The following is a 13606-nucleotide window of genomic DNA, read 5'->3' as shown; positions in this document are numbered from 1 at the left end:
AGGAGGGAGTGGAGCCAGGGTCAGGGGCTCCTCCTGTGGAGCAGCTCCAAGGGGAATGCAAACAGCAAACAGCTTCCTGGTCACCCAGTTGTAGCCTAAGGGATTAGGGAATATGGTTGGTAACTGTGCCCACGAACCACCACACTAAAGCAAGCTGTCAGGAACACGGGGACCTTGGACCAAGTATGTATGTAGGAGCTCTCCATACTATGTTCAGGAATCTTTCAAAACTCTGAAACCATTTTACAATGTTAAAGTTCGTTTAATAAACTACCCTGGATATTCACATACACACTGCTCCCCCCAGCTCTCTGCTCCACTCCGCTGCCCTCTGTCCCAGGTCACCTGCCCACGTGGGCTCACCTGCCCAGGCCACACCCTCTACCTGGACCGCACTGGCCTCCCCAGCGCCCAGAAAATCCGAGGGGCCAGAATTGGGCTCCCCACGTGGCTCCCGGGGCTCCAGGGGCACGGGCTGCCCACTCCCTCCCTCCGCCGGCCCAGCTCCTTCATGGGGTCCACCTGGGCTCCTGACCAGGTGCGCAGGACGGCCCACACCCAGTTGTCCTTTCGGAGCCTCGGGGAGCCGGGAGCGGCGCGGGTGGGTCTCAGGTGAGCAGGGGAAGGGGTGCCGCGTCGGGGGCGGTGATGGGGGGAGGGGTACCTCGGGGGGCGGTGATGTAGGAGGAAGGCGGTCAGCCCAGGAGTTGCCCGGGTCGGGGGAAGGCGGTGCTCCCACCTGGTGCCGCCCTCAGCCCCGCCCCATCCCCGAGGCCGCTGGAGTCCGGGTTGATTGTCCGGGAGGGAGCCGGGTCGCGCTCTGCAGCCTCGGGCAGAGAGCGGTGAGTCTAGGGTCTCCCGTTCTGAGGTGGCCGCCCTCTCCCCACGCCTGGGTTCAGGCTGTATAGACGGAGCAGGTGCGGTGCGGATGTGGTCCGGGTTGTTGGACGCGTCGGGCTGTGTAGACGCCCTCGGGGAGTGTGAATGAGGCCTTGCTCTGTAGACGTGGCCGGGGGCCCTGTGTTTTTCCCGATCCTGAGGGCTCCCTGTCCCCAGTGGCCGCTCTCCTGCCTTCCCACCATTAGTTCGACTAAACCCGCATGGGGGGTGTGGGTGGATGGGGCGGCAGAAAACGGGGTTGGGGAGCAGAGACCGGGAGGTCTCCAGGGTTTTGGGGAGGGTTCCTCTGCTCGCCTCCCTGTGGCTTCTTTCAGCCAGTCCCTTGCTAGGGCGTGAAAAACCGACCAGGATTTGGGGTGGGGTGCTCACAAGGCCTGGGTTTCGAATGGGGTCGTAGTCAGTTACCTGCAGCACGTGTGGTGTGTAAGCATAATTGTGTGGTCTCAAGCGTGGGGTTGCCTGTGGCTGTGTGGGGTGGTGTTATTGCCTGTACGTTGTGTGACCGCGGGTGTGCGTGGCCGTATGACTGCACTGTGAGATCCTGTATGATTTTGTGGGTGGTTGTGTGTGTGGACCCCTTTTCCAGTTTGCTTGTCTGGGAAGTGGGGACAGAGTCCGTGGGACCCCCCAGGATGCCACGTGTAGCCCTCCTGTCCCACCAAATAGCCAGTCAGGTGTTCTGATTCATTGTGATCTGATCAGGTAAAGAGTCTGCCTGCAATACGGGAGACCTAGGTTCGATACCTAGGTTGGGAAGATCCCCTGAAGAAGGAAATGGCAACCTGCTCCAGTATTCTTGCCTGGAAAATCCCATGGACGGAGGAGCCTGGGGGGCTACAGTTCATGGGGTTGCAAAGTCAGACATGACTGAGCGACTTCACTCTCCTAATTGTTGCTACTGATGCGACTGCAGTGAGGGATTAGGGGGCGGACCCCACAAGCCACCGGAGAGGAGATGTGTGTGTTCAAGGCAGGATTCTCAAAGTTCAGAGTGTAAAGTGTGGAACTGGAAGAGCCTCAGAGGGAGGCAAGCTGGGTTGCCTTTGGTTAAGTCTGGGCACCCCACTCGGCACAGGATTCGTGGAGAAAGGTCTGTTCCTGGTACCACAGACATGGGTGGCAGGAAAGAGACCCTGGGGGGAGCCCACAGGCACGCACAGGGGAGTGTGTCCTTCCTGAAGGAGGATGTGAAGGTCTGGGCATCTGCTTCCATCCGTGGAGCCCAGGAGAGAGAAAGAAACCAGTGGCAGGGAGGCGGGAAGCACCTGTGGGTCTGTGGCTGGCTCCAGAGGAGCTGGGGCCTGGACCCAGTCACTTCCCCCTCTTACCATCTCTCTTTCTGCCCTGGGGAATGGTTTAGAGCTCTCGGTCCCTGTCCCCACGGCTCACCTGCTCTACCTGGCTGCACGGTCCTGGGAAGCCATGCCCATTTCGTGATGGAAACCCACAGACAGGGTGGGGGACATTCCTGAATTCCAAGAACTCTGTGTGTGTGTAGGCAGGGGGTGGGCGAAGGAGACAGAGACACCTAGAGAGACAAAGAGACAGAGACAGAGATATGGAGAGGCAGAGATAGAGACAGATACAAAGAGGGAGAGAAAGAGGGAGCGAATGACAGAGACAGACAGGAGCTGTCTCTTGAAGCCGCAATGTCTTCATCTGTAAAGTGGGGATAATCCTGCTGGCCCCCTCTCCGTGGGGGTGCTGGGAGACTGAATTAATTGACTTGAGGCTGTGAGCCGCACACAGATCTTAGGCGCTACCTTTCTGCTCCTGGCTGCTTTTCTTTGCTCATAAGCACATCCCACGGATGTAACAGTGGGACCAGGGGAACAGCTGTTCCCCATTATCCCCATATTCATATCCCACTGAATATGCGTGGCTCTCGAGTAAAGCAGAGGATAACGTGTCCCGGGTGGCTGGCTCATGTCTACATCAGGCTTTGCTGTTTTCTCCACTTTACCTCTATTAACTAAGAAAGGTGATTTCAGAATCCTGTTCATTGCAAAGACGGCAGTGTCCTGGTACACCCTTCACCCAGTGCCTCCTAGTGTTCAAACCTTGCGTTGCCAGAGCCTAGAGATAACACTAAGAAAACTGGCCTTAGGGGCCATCCTTGAGCTTCCCAGGTGGCGCTCGTGGTAAAGTACCTGCCTGCCAGTGCAGGAGATGTAAAAGACGTGGGTTTGATCCCGTGGAGGATATCGTGGCAGTCCATTCCAGTATTCTTGCCTGGAGAATCCCGTGGACAGAGGAGCCTGGCCGGCTATATAGTCCATAGGGTCGCAGAGTCAGACGCGACTGAAGAGACTTATTATGCGTGCCTTGGTGGATCAGGGGGTAAGACTGCACTCCCACTGCAGGGTGTATGGGTTCGATCCCTGGTTGGGGAACTAAGATCCTACAGGCTGTACAGTGTGGCCAAAAGAAAAAAAGAGAAAAAGAAATTGACATTAAACATAAACACTCGCAATCAATTTTGCCTAGATTTCCCTGTTTCTTGCACTAATGACCTTTTTCTGTTCTGGTATTTAATCTGAGATTTCCCGCTGCACTGAGAACCTGTACTTTTTTTAACTATACAAGTCACAAGTGATTGGAAGTTTCTTTTTTTCATGTACATGTCTGTATCTATTTCCCTGGGTATCGCCCATGTTTATCAGCTTCTTGCCTCAACTGCCTCCCTCCACCCACAGGCTCTCTGACTCCCCTTTCCTCTGTGCACATTAAAAAGCTACAAAAACATGAGATATCATCACCGCAAATAGTTCTCTCACAAACACCTCTTCCTATGAAAACCTAACAAAAAGTCCACAGACAAAAAGGAAAAAAAAAGACCAAGCTTATTAAATTTCCTAAAGGCTTGCTGAGTGATTGATTTCATGAGGTTGGGGCAATGCGGGAGGGGCAGTGTCCTGGCTGGACGTGAGCCTGAAGAGTGGAGCCGGGTGGGGAGAAACAGGAGAGGTAGCAATGCAGATGAGAGAAGCCTGTTGTATAGATCAGCGCTGGCTGCCGTGGAGGCAAAGAGGGAAAAGCAATGGGATGGAAGACTGTCTTGGATGAGTGGCAAGAAAAAAAAGTTACACAGAGAGGTGGGCAAAGAGTTGAGAGTGGAGAGGGGAAGAAATGTAGGAATCCGGGAGCAAAGCTGGGGTGAGGTTTGGGTTTTTGCTGAAGTTGGTTTTTTTTTTTAATTTTTTTTTTTTGGCTGCACCACAGGGCATGTGGGATTTTAGTTCCCTGACCAGGGATTGAACCTACACCTCCTGCATTAGAAGGGCAGAGCCCTAACCACTGGACCACCAGGGAAATCCCAAGGCTTTGCTAAGTTGATAGTTGACTCTGCTTGGAAAAAAGTGACCCCGAGCCCCTTATTTCCTCTTAGAGAGACTGAATTATGGTTTGAGCCGACGAGATATAATTGGCTGTTAAAGACAAGCAAGGAGGGACTTCCCTGGTGATGATCCAGTGGTTAAGACTCTGTGCTCCCAATGCAGGATGCCCGGGTTCCATTCCTGGTCAGGGACCTAGTTCTCACAGGCCAAACTAAAAATCCCACATACTTTAACTAAGACCTGGTGCAGCCAAATTTTAAAAAACTCACAAAATGAAGATTCAGGGCAGAATGGTGTGGAACACCAAGAATACAATGTGTGTTTCCTGAGAAGGAAACTGAAAGCCAGACAGAAAAGTCCTGGGCCTGGAGTCTTGTATATCAGTTCTCATTTGCTCTGTAACAAATTCTCCCCGAGTTCACACATGAAGGCAAATGTTTATTACTCCAATTTCTCTGGGCAAGAATTAGGGAGTGCACTGGGGATTCTGACTGAGAGTCCCTCATAAGGTTGCTGTCTCTCAAGGGGACAGGGGTTGGAGCTTCCAGGAGGCCCCTCACGACTCCTCCTCAGCAGGACCTCCCATGGTGCTGCTTGAGCCTCCTTACTACATGGTGGCCAACTCCCCCAGGACAGGCAGGGGAGAGCCTCAGTGCCTTTTACGACCTACTCAGAGGTCTCAGGCCATTGCTTTTGGTTTTTTATTCATTAGGCATGAGTCAAGTCTAGTCCACGCTCTAAGGGAAGAGAATTGTTGTTCAGTCACTAAGTCATGTCTGACTCTTTGCAACCCCATGGACTGCAGCCCGCCAGGCTCCCTTGTCCTTCACTATCTCCCGGAGTTTGCTTAAATTCATGTCCATCGAGTCGATAATGGCATCCAACCATCTCATCCTGTGTTGCCCCAACTCCTCCTGCCTTCAGTCTTTTCCAGCATCAAGGTCTTTCATAATGAATCAGCTCTTCACATCAGGTGGCCCAAGTATTGGAGCTTCAGCATCAGTCCTTCCAATGAACATTCAGGGAAGAGATTTAGGCTCCACCAAAGAGAAGAGTGGCAAGAAATCTGTGGACCTCCTTTAGAACCACCTCCTCATGACCTTGGGCACGTGTCCCAGCTCCTGTGCCTCTGTTTCCTCTTCAGTCAGAGTACACTGGTCTTGTAGGGCAGTTGTGATCATAGGTTAGGTAACATGTGTAAATATCATTCAGTGCAATGCCTGCCACGTAGACTTCCTAGGTGGGCTTCCCAGGTATAGCCAGTGGTAAAGAACACATCTGCCAATGCAGGAGACACAGGGGACGAGGGTTCAATCCCTGGGTTGGGAAGATCCCCTGGAGTAGGAAATGGCAACCCATTCCAGTGTTCTCGCCTGGGAAAGAGGAGCATAGCAGGCTACAGTGCATGGGGCTGCAAACTTCGACACAGCTGAGCGATTGAACACATACATCTATCTGCCATACATGCTTGTTGACTTACTGAAGGCATTTCCCCAGCATACTTCAGTTCTCTTGAGAAATGATATATCACCTGGAGCGATCAAACTAGAACTCTCTGGCGCTCGAGGTCAGGGTGGAGGGTAGGATAACTTGCTTTTTTCGTACATATTGGGCTGTGCTTGTTCTCGTCCTGGCTCCCTTTCCAGTGCTCGGCCACTTCTTCCAAAGGGACTCCAGGTTCCACACCTCGGCAGATACCACCTTACCTTCTGCTGTCACTGGTGCAGTTTGGCACCCTGTGGGAGAAAACCTACACAGCAGGGGATGCAGAGGGGAGATGGAGGTAATGGCCTTGAGGGTGTAGACAAGCTCATTGGGTAGAAGGCACAGACCGTCCCTGGGGCAAGGCCATGTCTCTGTATTTGAGGAACAGCCAGGGGACTGATGTGGCTGGAACAGGAGGAGGGAGCTCAGGACACACAGCAAAGAGTGTGTGAGGCGGGGTCATGAGGGGCTTATGCCCTGAGTGGGAGCCAGTGGAAGTCTAGGACACGGCCCGGGTCAGGTTTCAGCGGCCAGCCCTAGGACTAGGTCTGGGAGATCTCTGCTTAGCCCCAGGCAGAGGTGGTGCAGGTGGTAAAGAATCTGCCTGCCAAAGCAGGAGACATAAGAGACATGGGTTCAATCCCTGGGTTAGGAAGATCCCCTGGAGGAGGAAATGGCAACTCTCTCCAGTATTTTTGCCTAGAGAATCCCATGAACCAAGAAGTCTGGTAGGCTACAGTCCATGGGATCACAAAGAGTTGAACACACATGAAGTGGCTTAGCACAGGCAGAGGTGGTGCAGGTGGCCGAATCCTAGGTGCATTTTTAAAATGTGACTTTTAGTGGGTCTTTTAAAAAATGTGGACCATTAACAAATTATTAATTTTGGGCTGTGCTGGGTCTTTGTTGCTGCGAGGGCTTTTCTCTAGTGGTGGTGAGTGGGTGCTACGCTCTAATTGTGGTATGTGGGCTTCTCATCGAGGTAGCTGCTTTTGTTGCAGAGCGCAGGCTCTGGGGCACATGGGCTTCAGTAGCTGCGGCTCCTGGGCTCTCGAGCACAGGACTGATTGTTGTGGTGCCTGGGCTTAGCTGCTGCAAGGCATGTGGGATCTTCCTGGATCAGGGATGGAACCCGAGTCTCCTGCATTGGCAGGCAGATTCTTTACCACTGAGCCACCAGGAAAGCCCTAATGTGGACCATTTTTAAAGTCTTTATGGAATTTGTTACAGTGTTGCTTCTGTTTTATGTTTTGCTTTTTGGCTGCCAGGCATGTGGCATCTTAGCTCCCCAACCAGGGATCAACCCTGAGGCCCCTGCATTGGAAGGGGGAGTCCTAACCACTGGATTGCCAGGGAAATCCCCCATGTGCATTTTTGGAGGAGGCACTAACAGCATGATCAGGCAGACTGGATGGAGGTTGCGAGAAAGGCCCCAGGAGGACCTCAGGCATTGGTGGTCTGAGTGATGTTGAGCATGGAGTTTTTGTCTGAGGCAGGGAAACCTGGGAGGAACAGATATCCTTGGGGCCGAGACGGGCTGTCAGTTGGGCGTGTGTCAGACTCAAGACATTTGTCAGTCACTGGCCTGTGGTAACAAACAGCCATCAGTTTGGCAGCTTGAGACGGCTCATGTCTATCATCTCCTGGTCTCTGTGGGTCAGGAGTCTGGGCATGGCTTAGCTGGGTTCCCTGCTCAGGGTCACACAAGGCTGTGGTCAGGAGGCTGTCTGGGCTGTGTTCTCATCTGAAGGCTGGATAGGGAAGGATCCACTTCCTAACTGGTGCAGGTGACCAAGGGTCTGGCTGGTGGGCACCCCCAGCTCCTAGAGGCACCCAGAGCTCCGCCCGACACAGGCTCTTCCAATAAGCTCACCCTTTCAGCAGGCCAGCCAGAAAGGTCTTCAGTCTGCTAAGATGGGCGTCTTATATGATATAATTTAGTCCTGACAGTGACATCACATCTGCCATATCCTACGGCCATTTTTTTTTTTTTTTCTTTTTGACCATGCAGCTCGTGGGATCTGGTTCCCTGACCAGAGATTGAAACCAGACAGTGAAAGGGTGAAGCTCTAACCGTTGGACCACCAGGGAAGTCCCCACTTTGTTGCTGTTCAGTTGCTAAGTTCTGTCTGACTTTTTGTGACCCCGTGAACTGCAGCACGCCAGGCTTCCCTGTCTTTCACTATCTCCTGGAGTTTGTTCAAGTTCATATCCATTGAATGGATGATGCTATTTAGCCATCTCATCCTCTGCCGCCCCCTTCTCCTCTTGCATTCAATCTTTCCCAGCATCAGAGTCTTTTCCAGTGAGTCAGCTGTCTGCATCAGGTGGCCAAAGTATTGGAGCTTCAGCATCAAGTCCTTCCAGTGAATATTCAGGGGTTGATTTCCTTTAGGATTGACTAGTTTAATCTCCTTGCAGTTCAAGGGACTCTCACGAGTCCCCATATCCTACTGCTAAGAAACTTAACACAGGTCCTGACCACACTCAAGGGGAGGTGATCACACAGGTGTGGGGGTCACCTCAGGTCACCTGGAAGGAGGTTCCAGAAGCTAACTCAAGTGGGGCATTCAGAAGATAATTCTGGCCTGGAGCTTGGAGATGTCAGGGTGTTATTAAAACCACAGACTGGATGGGATCACGGGGCAAGGTGCATATCTGCAGGTAGTCCGTGAAAATATTTATTTAATACTCTTTAAATGGTCTACCTTTTTCTTTTGATTTTTTAAAATAACAGCTGTATGGAGATATAATTCACATTTCATAAAGTTCACCAATGTTCAGTGGTTTTGGATATCTTCACAAATATATGCAACCACCCCCACAGTCAATTTTGGAACATTTTCTTTTTTAAAATTTTTTATTTATTTTTGTTTTTGGCTTTGACTTCATTGCTGTGTGGGCTTTTCTCTAGTTGTGGCGAGCAGGGGCTACACTTTAGCTGTGGTGCGAGGACTGGTCATTGGAATGACCTCTAGAGCGCAGTCTCGAAGAGTGCGGGGGCTCATTGTGGTGCACGGGCTTAGGTGCTCCGAGGCATGTGGGATCTTCCCAACCCAGGGATGGAACTTGTGTCTCCTGCGTTGGCAGGCAGATTCTCACCCATTGGACCACCAAGGAAGTCCCTAGAACATTTTCTTTTTTAATTTGTGAATCTACTTTTTAAACCTAAAAGCTTTTTGAAAATGAAAACTTGTTGCTGATGCACACAGACAGAAAACGAATAAGAGTGTGGAACTAAAAAACAAAATGACTGAGGAAAAAGTCAGACAGGGCTATTGGATTGTGACCATCCTCGGGGGCCCAGACTTGGAATGGTAAGCAGGACCCTCACCTTAGGCCCAAAGTTTAAGGGAATACCAAGAAGCTCAAGATCAAGAGAAATGCTATCCCGGTGCAATAATGGACACACCCAGTGAATGCAAGAGAAAGCTTAAGAAGCAAAGATGATGCACAGAGGGCTGGGATGGGGAGGGAGAGAGAAAGGTGAGTGAGTGAGTGCAGTGTGGGAGCCTGCCTTTATGTAAAATGTTGCTGTTTCATTGGTCATGGATTTCTTGGTGTTAATTTTGAGTTTTGATTTCAGAAAATACTACTGATCTTTAAGGACTTCCCAGGTGGTGCTAGTGGTAAAGAACCCGCTTGCCAGTGCAGGAGATGAAGAGATGTGGGTTCAATCTGTGGGTGGGGAAGACCCCCTGGAGGAGGGCAAGGCAACCCACTCCAATATTCTTGCCTGGAGAATCCCCATGGACAGAAGAGCCTAGTGGGTGTAGTCCCTGTATGAAGTCACAAAGAGCTGGACATGACTGAGCATACACGTAGTTGATTCACAATGTTGTGTTAGTTGCAGGTGTACAGCAAAGTGACTCAGTTATAAATACACATGTGTCCACTATGCTTTAGGTTCTGTTCCCATACAGGTCGTTACAGAGTATTAAATGGAGTTCTCTGTGCTGTACTGCAGCTGCTGCTAAGTCGCTTCAGTCGTATCCGACTCTGTGCGACCCCATAGACTGCAGCCCACCAGGCTCCGCCGTCCCTGGGATTCTCCAGTCAAGAGTACTGGTGTGGGTTTCCATTGCCTTCTTGGCTGTGCTGTACAGTAGGTCCTTCTTAGTTAATCTATTTCCGGTGTAGTCATGTGTGTATGTCAGTCCCTATTTGACGGAGGAGGTGATTGCTGGCCCCTGAGGCGGTTGTCTCATCACCCCACCCCCGCTCGGCCTGGCTCCTTCCCAGAGGCTCTGTACAGGAGGTTCACTCTCTCCACTCTTGTTGGAAACAGGCTCTGGCAGGCATTTGAGAGGCAGTGAGAACACACTGGCTTTACACTGAGCTACTTCGCGGCACATCAGGAGGCTGGAAATAGACACTGTTCCTGCCTCATTCACAAGGACAGCTCAGTTCTTGGGGTGCGCTGGCTGAGTCCTTCCGTGTGTGTGCGCGTGTTCCGTTGTGTCTGACTCTTTGTGACCCCATGGACTGTAGTCCACCAGGCTCCTTTATCCATGGGGTTCTCCAAGCAAAAATACTGGAGTGGGTTGCCGTGCCCTCCTCCAGGGGATCTTCCTGACCCAGAGATCAAACCCGCATCTCCTGCATTACCAAGAGCACCACCTGGAAAGCTCAAGCCCTTCCTTGGGAACCCCAAGATGGCTCCAGACCCTCCCTGGCACGTGAAGACAGAGGGGGAGTAGGGTGACCAAATGTCCTGATTTCCAGGTTCAATATGGAAGAGCCCCAGGGGACCTGGGGTGCTTTGTCACCCCATATTGGTCACCCCATCACTGCCTTGGCGGGCAAGAGTTGGGCCGTGGGATGACGGTGGTATATATTCCAGGGAGGGGGCTGATGCAGCTGTGGGCTCAGCTGGAGACCTGGGTGCTGAGCTTCACAGTTTGGATCTGCGGTCTCTATGTTCTGATAATAGATTCTACCCCTTTTTCCTTTTTTTTTTTTAATTTCTTTTTTAAACTTTTTAATTTTATATTGGAGTCTAGATGCTTGACAATATTTGGCTCAGTGGTAAAGAATCCATTTGCCAATGCAAGAGACTTAGGAGACTCGGGTTCAATCTCTGGGTTGAGAAGATTTCCTGGAGGAGGAAATGGCAACCCACTTCAGTATTCTTGCCTGGGAAATCCCATGGACAGAGGAGCCTGGCGGGCTACAGTCCAGGGGGTTGCAAAAAGTCAGACACGACTGAACGACTGTCGCTAGTTGATTGAAATATTGTGTTAGTTTCGGGTGTACAGCAAAGTGATTCAGTTATACATATACCTATTCTTTCCTAAACGCTTTTTCCATTTAGGTTATTACATGATACTGAGTACAGTTCCCTGCACGCCACAGTAGGTCTTTGTTGGTTATCCATTCTATTTTTTTAACGTGTGTCAATTTTTAAAATTGTACTAGAATTTATAATTTTATTTCTTTTTGGCTGGGTCTTCTCTAGATGCAGCGAGCAGGGGCTACTCTCTCGTTGTGGTGCTCGGGCTTCTCACTGCAGTGGCTTCTTTTGTTGCAGAGCACAGGTTGTAGGGTTGAGGGCTTCCACAGCTGTGGCTCAGGGGCGCAGTTGTGGCTAGGCATGTGGGATCTTCCTGGCCCAGGGATTGAACCCGTGTCCCCTGCATTGGTGGGCAGATTTTCATCCACTGTACCACCAGGGAAGTCCACATGTATCTATTCTTTTACAAATTCTCTACCCATTTAGGTTGTTATATAATATTGAGCAGAGTTCCCTGTCCTCTACCATAGGTCCTTGTTGGTTATCCATTCTATTTTTTAAAATATTATTTATTTATTTGGCTGCACAGGGTCTTAGTTGTAGCATGAGAACACTCAGCTGTGGCATGTGGGATCTAGTTCCTTGACCAGAGATCACACTGGGGCCCCTGCATTGGGAGCATGGAGTCGCAGCCACTGGACCACCAGGGAAGTCCCCTATGTAGTCCAAATATAGCAGTGTGTACATGTCAGTCCTGAACTCCCTGACTATCCCTCCTCCCCAGCCCTTTCCTTCTCCATCCCTGTGTCTGGGCTCATGTTTCTGGTCTCAGAGCCAGTGCGGATCCTTTTGGAAGTTTTCAAGGATCATTCCTGTAACTGGGGATGGCGTCTCCCACCTACTCATTTCTCTTGCTTCACTGCCTCGGAGTCGTTCTTCAGATCTGCCTGGGGTGTTTTCACGTATCTCTCAAGCCCAGGTGGTAACTTATCCTCCAAAGTTGCTTTTAGAAAACTAAACTAGGCTTCCTCCTGTCGAGGGTGCTCCCTCAGCCTGAGGTCACCGAGTGGAGCCAGCAGTCTCCTGTTCTCTCTTATCTTCCCTCCTTCTACTCCGCTTTTGTATTCCACCCCTGATCTTTGCAAAAAATAAAAATGAAGCCAATTCTAGAAGATATTTGGCTGTCTGAGATTAGGGGCTCGAAGGATCTTCTTGGATCTTCCACCCCCTTTGCCTCTGTCCCTAGTGAAACAGCTGCTTGTTGCAGCCAGGCTGTCTCCATTACATCTGAGTGAAAGGGAGGAGAGACAGCTGTCTAAGCTGACTTTTAAAAAAAATCCTAAATGGACTTTACATCTTTTTTTTTTTTTTTGGCTGAATAGCGCAGTATGTGGAATCTTAGTTCCCCAGCCAGGATAGAACCCACGCCTCCCTTGCAGTAGAAGCACCGAGTGTAACCACAGGACCACCAGGGAAGTTCCTGGACTTTATATCTCGCTCAGAACTTTATTTCAATTTAGAAATAGGGGTATTTAGGGAAAGCTGGATTTCAAATGGACTTTACATGATGACTGAAGACAAAATTCACTGGCGATCAATCCCACCTTCAATTTTTATACCTCAACATTATATGGAGTGGAGAAGGCAATGGCACCCCACTCCAGTATTCTTGCCTGGAAAATCCCATGGATGGAGGAGCCTGGTAGGCTGCAGTTCTTGGGGTCGCTAAGAGTCGGGCACGACAGGGCGACTTCACTTTCACTTTTCACTTTCATGCATTGGAGAAGGAAATGGCAACTCCAGTATTCTTGCCTGGAGAATCCCAGGGACGGGGGAGCCTGGTGGGCTGCCGTCTATGGGGTCGCACAGAGTCAGACATGACTGAAGCGACTTAGCATAGCATAGCATTATATGGAGAGGACTTCCTGGTGGTCCGGTGGCTAAGACTCTGTGCTCCCAGTGCAGGGGGCCGGGGTTTGATCCCTAGTCAGGGAACTAGATCCCGCATGCTGCAACTAAGACCTGGAGCAGCCAAATAAATAATTAAAAAAAAATTATATAGAAGATAAAGCAACCCAGAGATGTTGCAACTCGGAGGGCTTTGGTCCACTTTTTGCAGAGCTAATCAGCAGTCACCTGTTTCTCCTTTGGTAAAACTGTCAGCTTTTCACTTGAGCAATAAACACATTTTCAGGACTTCCCTGTTGGTCCAGTGGCTAAGACTCCACACTCCCAATTCAGGGGGTCCAAGTATAATCCCTGGTCAGGGAACTAGATCCCAGATGTTGCAACTAAGACCCGGTACAACCAAATAAATAAAAATTAAAAATATTTTTAAAAAGTAAAGAAACAAACATGTTTTCTGTGTCAACCATTTGCAAAGACTTGGCATGGAGATGAGGTAAGGGACAGGTGTGGAGGGCCCAGGTTTGTCCTTGAGTTGATGAGAGTCTGGAAATTTCTCTGAACTGGGAGTACCCACCTGGTACATCTTCACGTCAGGTGGCCAAAGTATTGGTGCTTCAGCATCAGTCCTTCCAATGAATATTCAGGGTTGATTTCCTTTAGAATTGACTGCTTTGATCTCCTTACTGTCCAGTGGACTCTCAGGGGTCTCCTCCAGCACCACAGTTCAAAAGCATCAATTTTT

The 13606-nt window shown here is 50.5% G+C and overlaps 1 protein-coding gene across 1 annotated transcript in view; it reads left to right on the top strand.

The window, feature by feature from the left end:
• Window positions 1-771: 771 nt before the first annotated feature.
• Window positions 772-13606, top strand: part of TMPRSS9 (transmembrane serine protease 9) — a 56889-nt gene continuing 44054 nt past the window's right edge. Inside the window, exon 1 of the mRNA XM_061422764.1 lies at window positions 772-842. The gene's annotated coding sequence lies outside the window, so the exon portion shown is untranslated. The remainder of the gene's footprint in view (window positions 843-13606) is intronic.

This window comes from Bos javanicus, chromosome 7 (assembly GCF_032452875.1).
Source record: "Bos javanicus breed banteng chromosome 7, ARS-OSU_banteng_1.0, whole genome shotgun sequence".
NCBI lineage: Eukaryota > Metazoa > Chordata > Mammalia > Artiodactyla > Bovidae > Bos > Bos javanicus.
The sequence above is the reverse complement of the archived record's forward strand: the minus strand, read 5'-3'. Positions and strand labels throughout refer to the sequence as shown.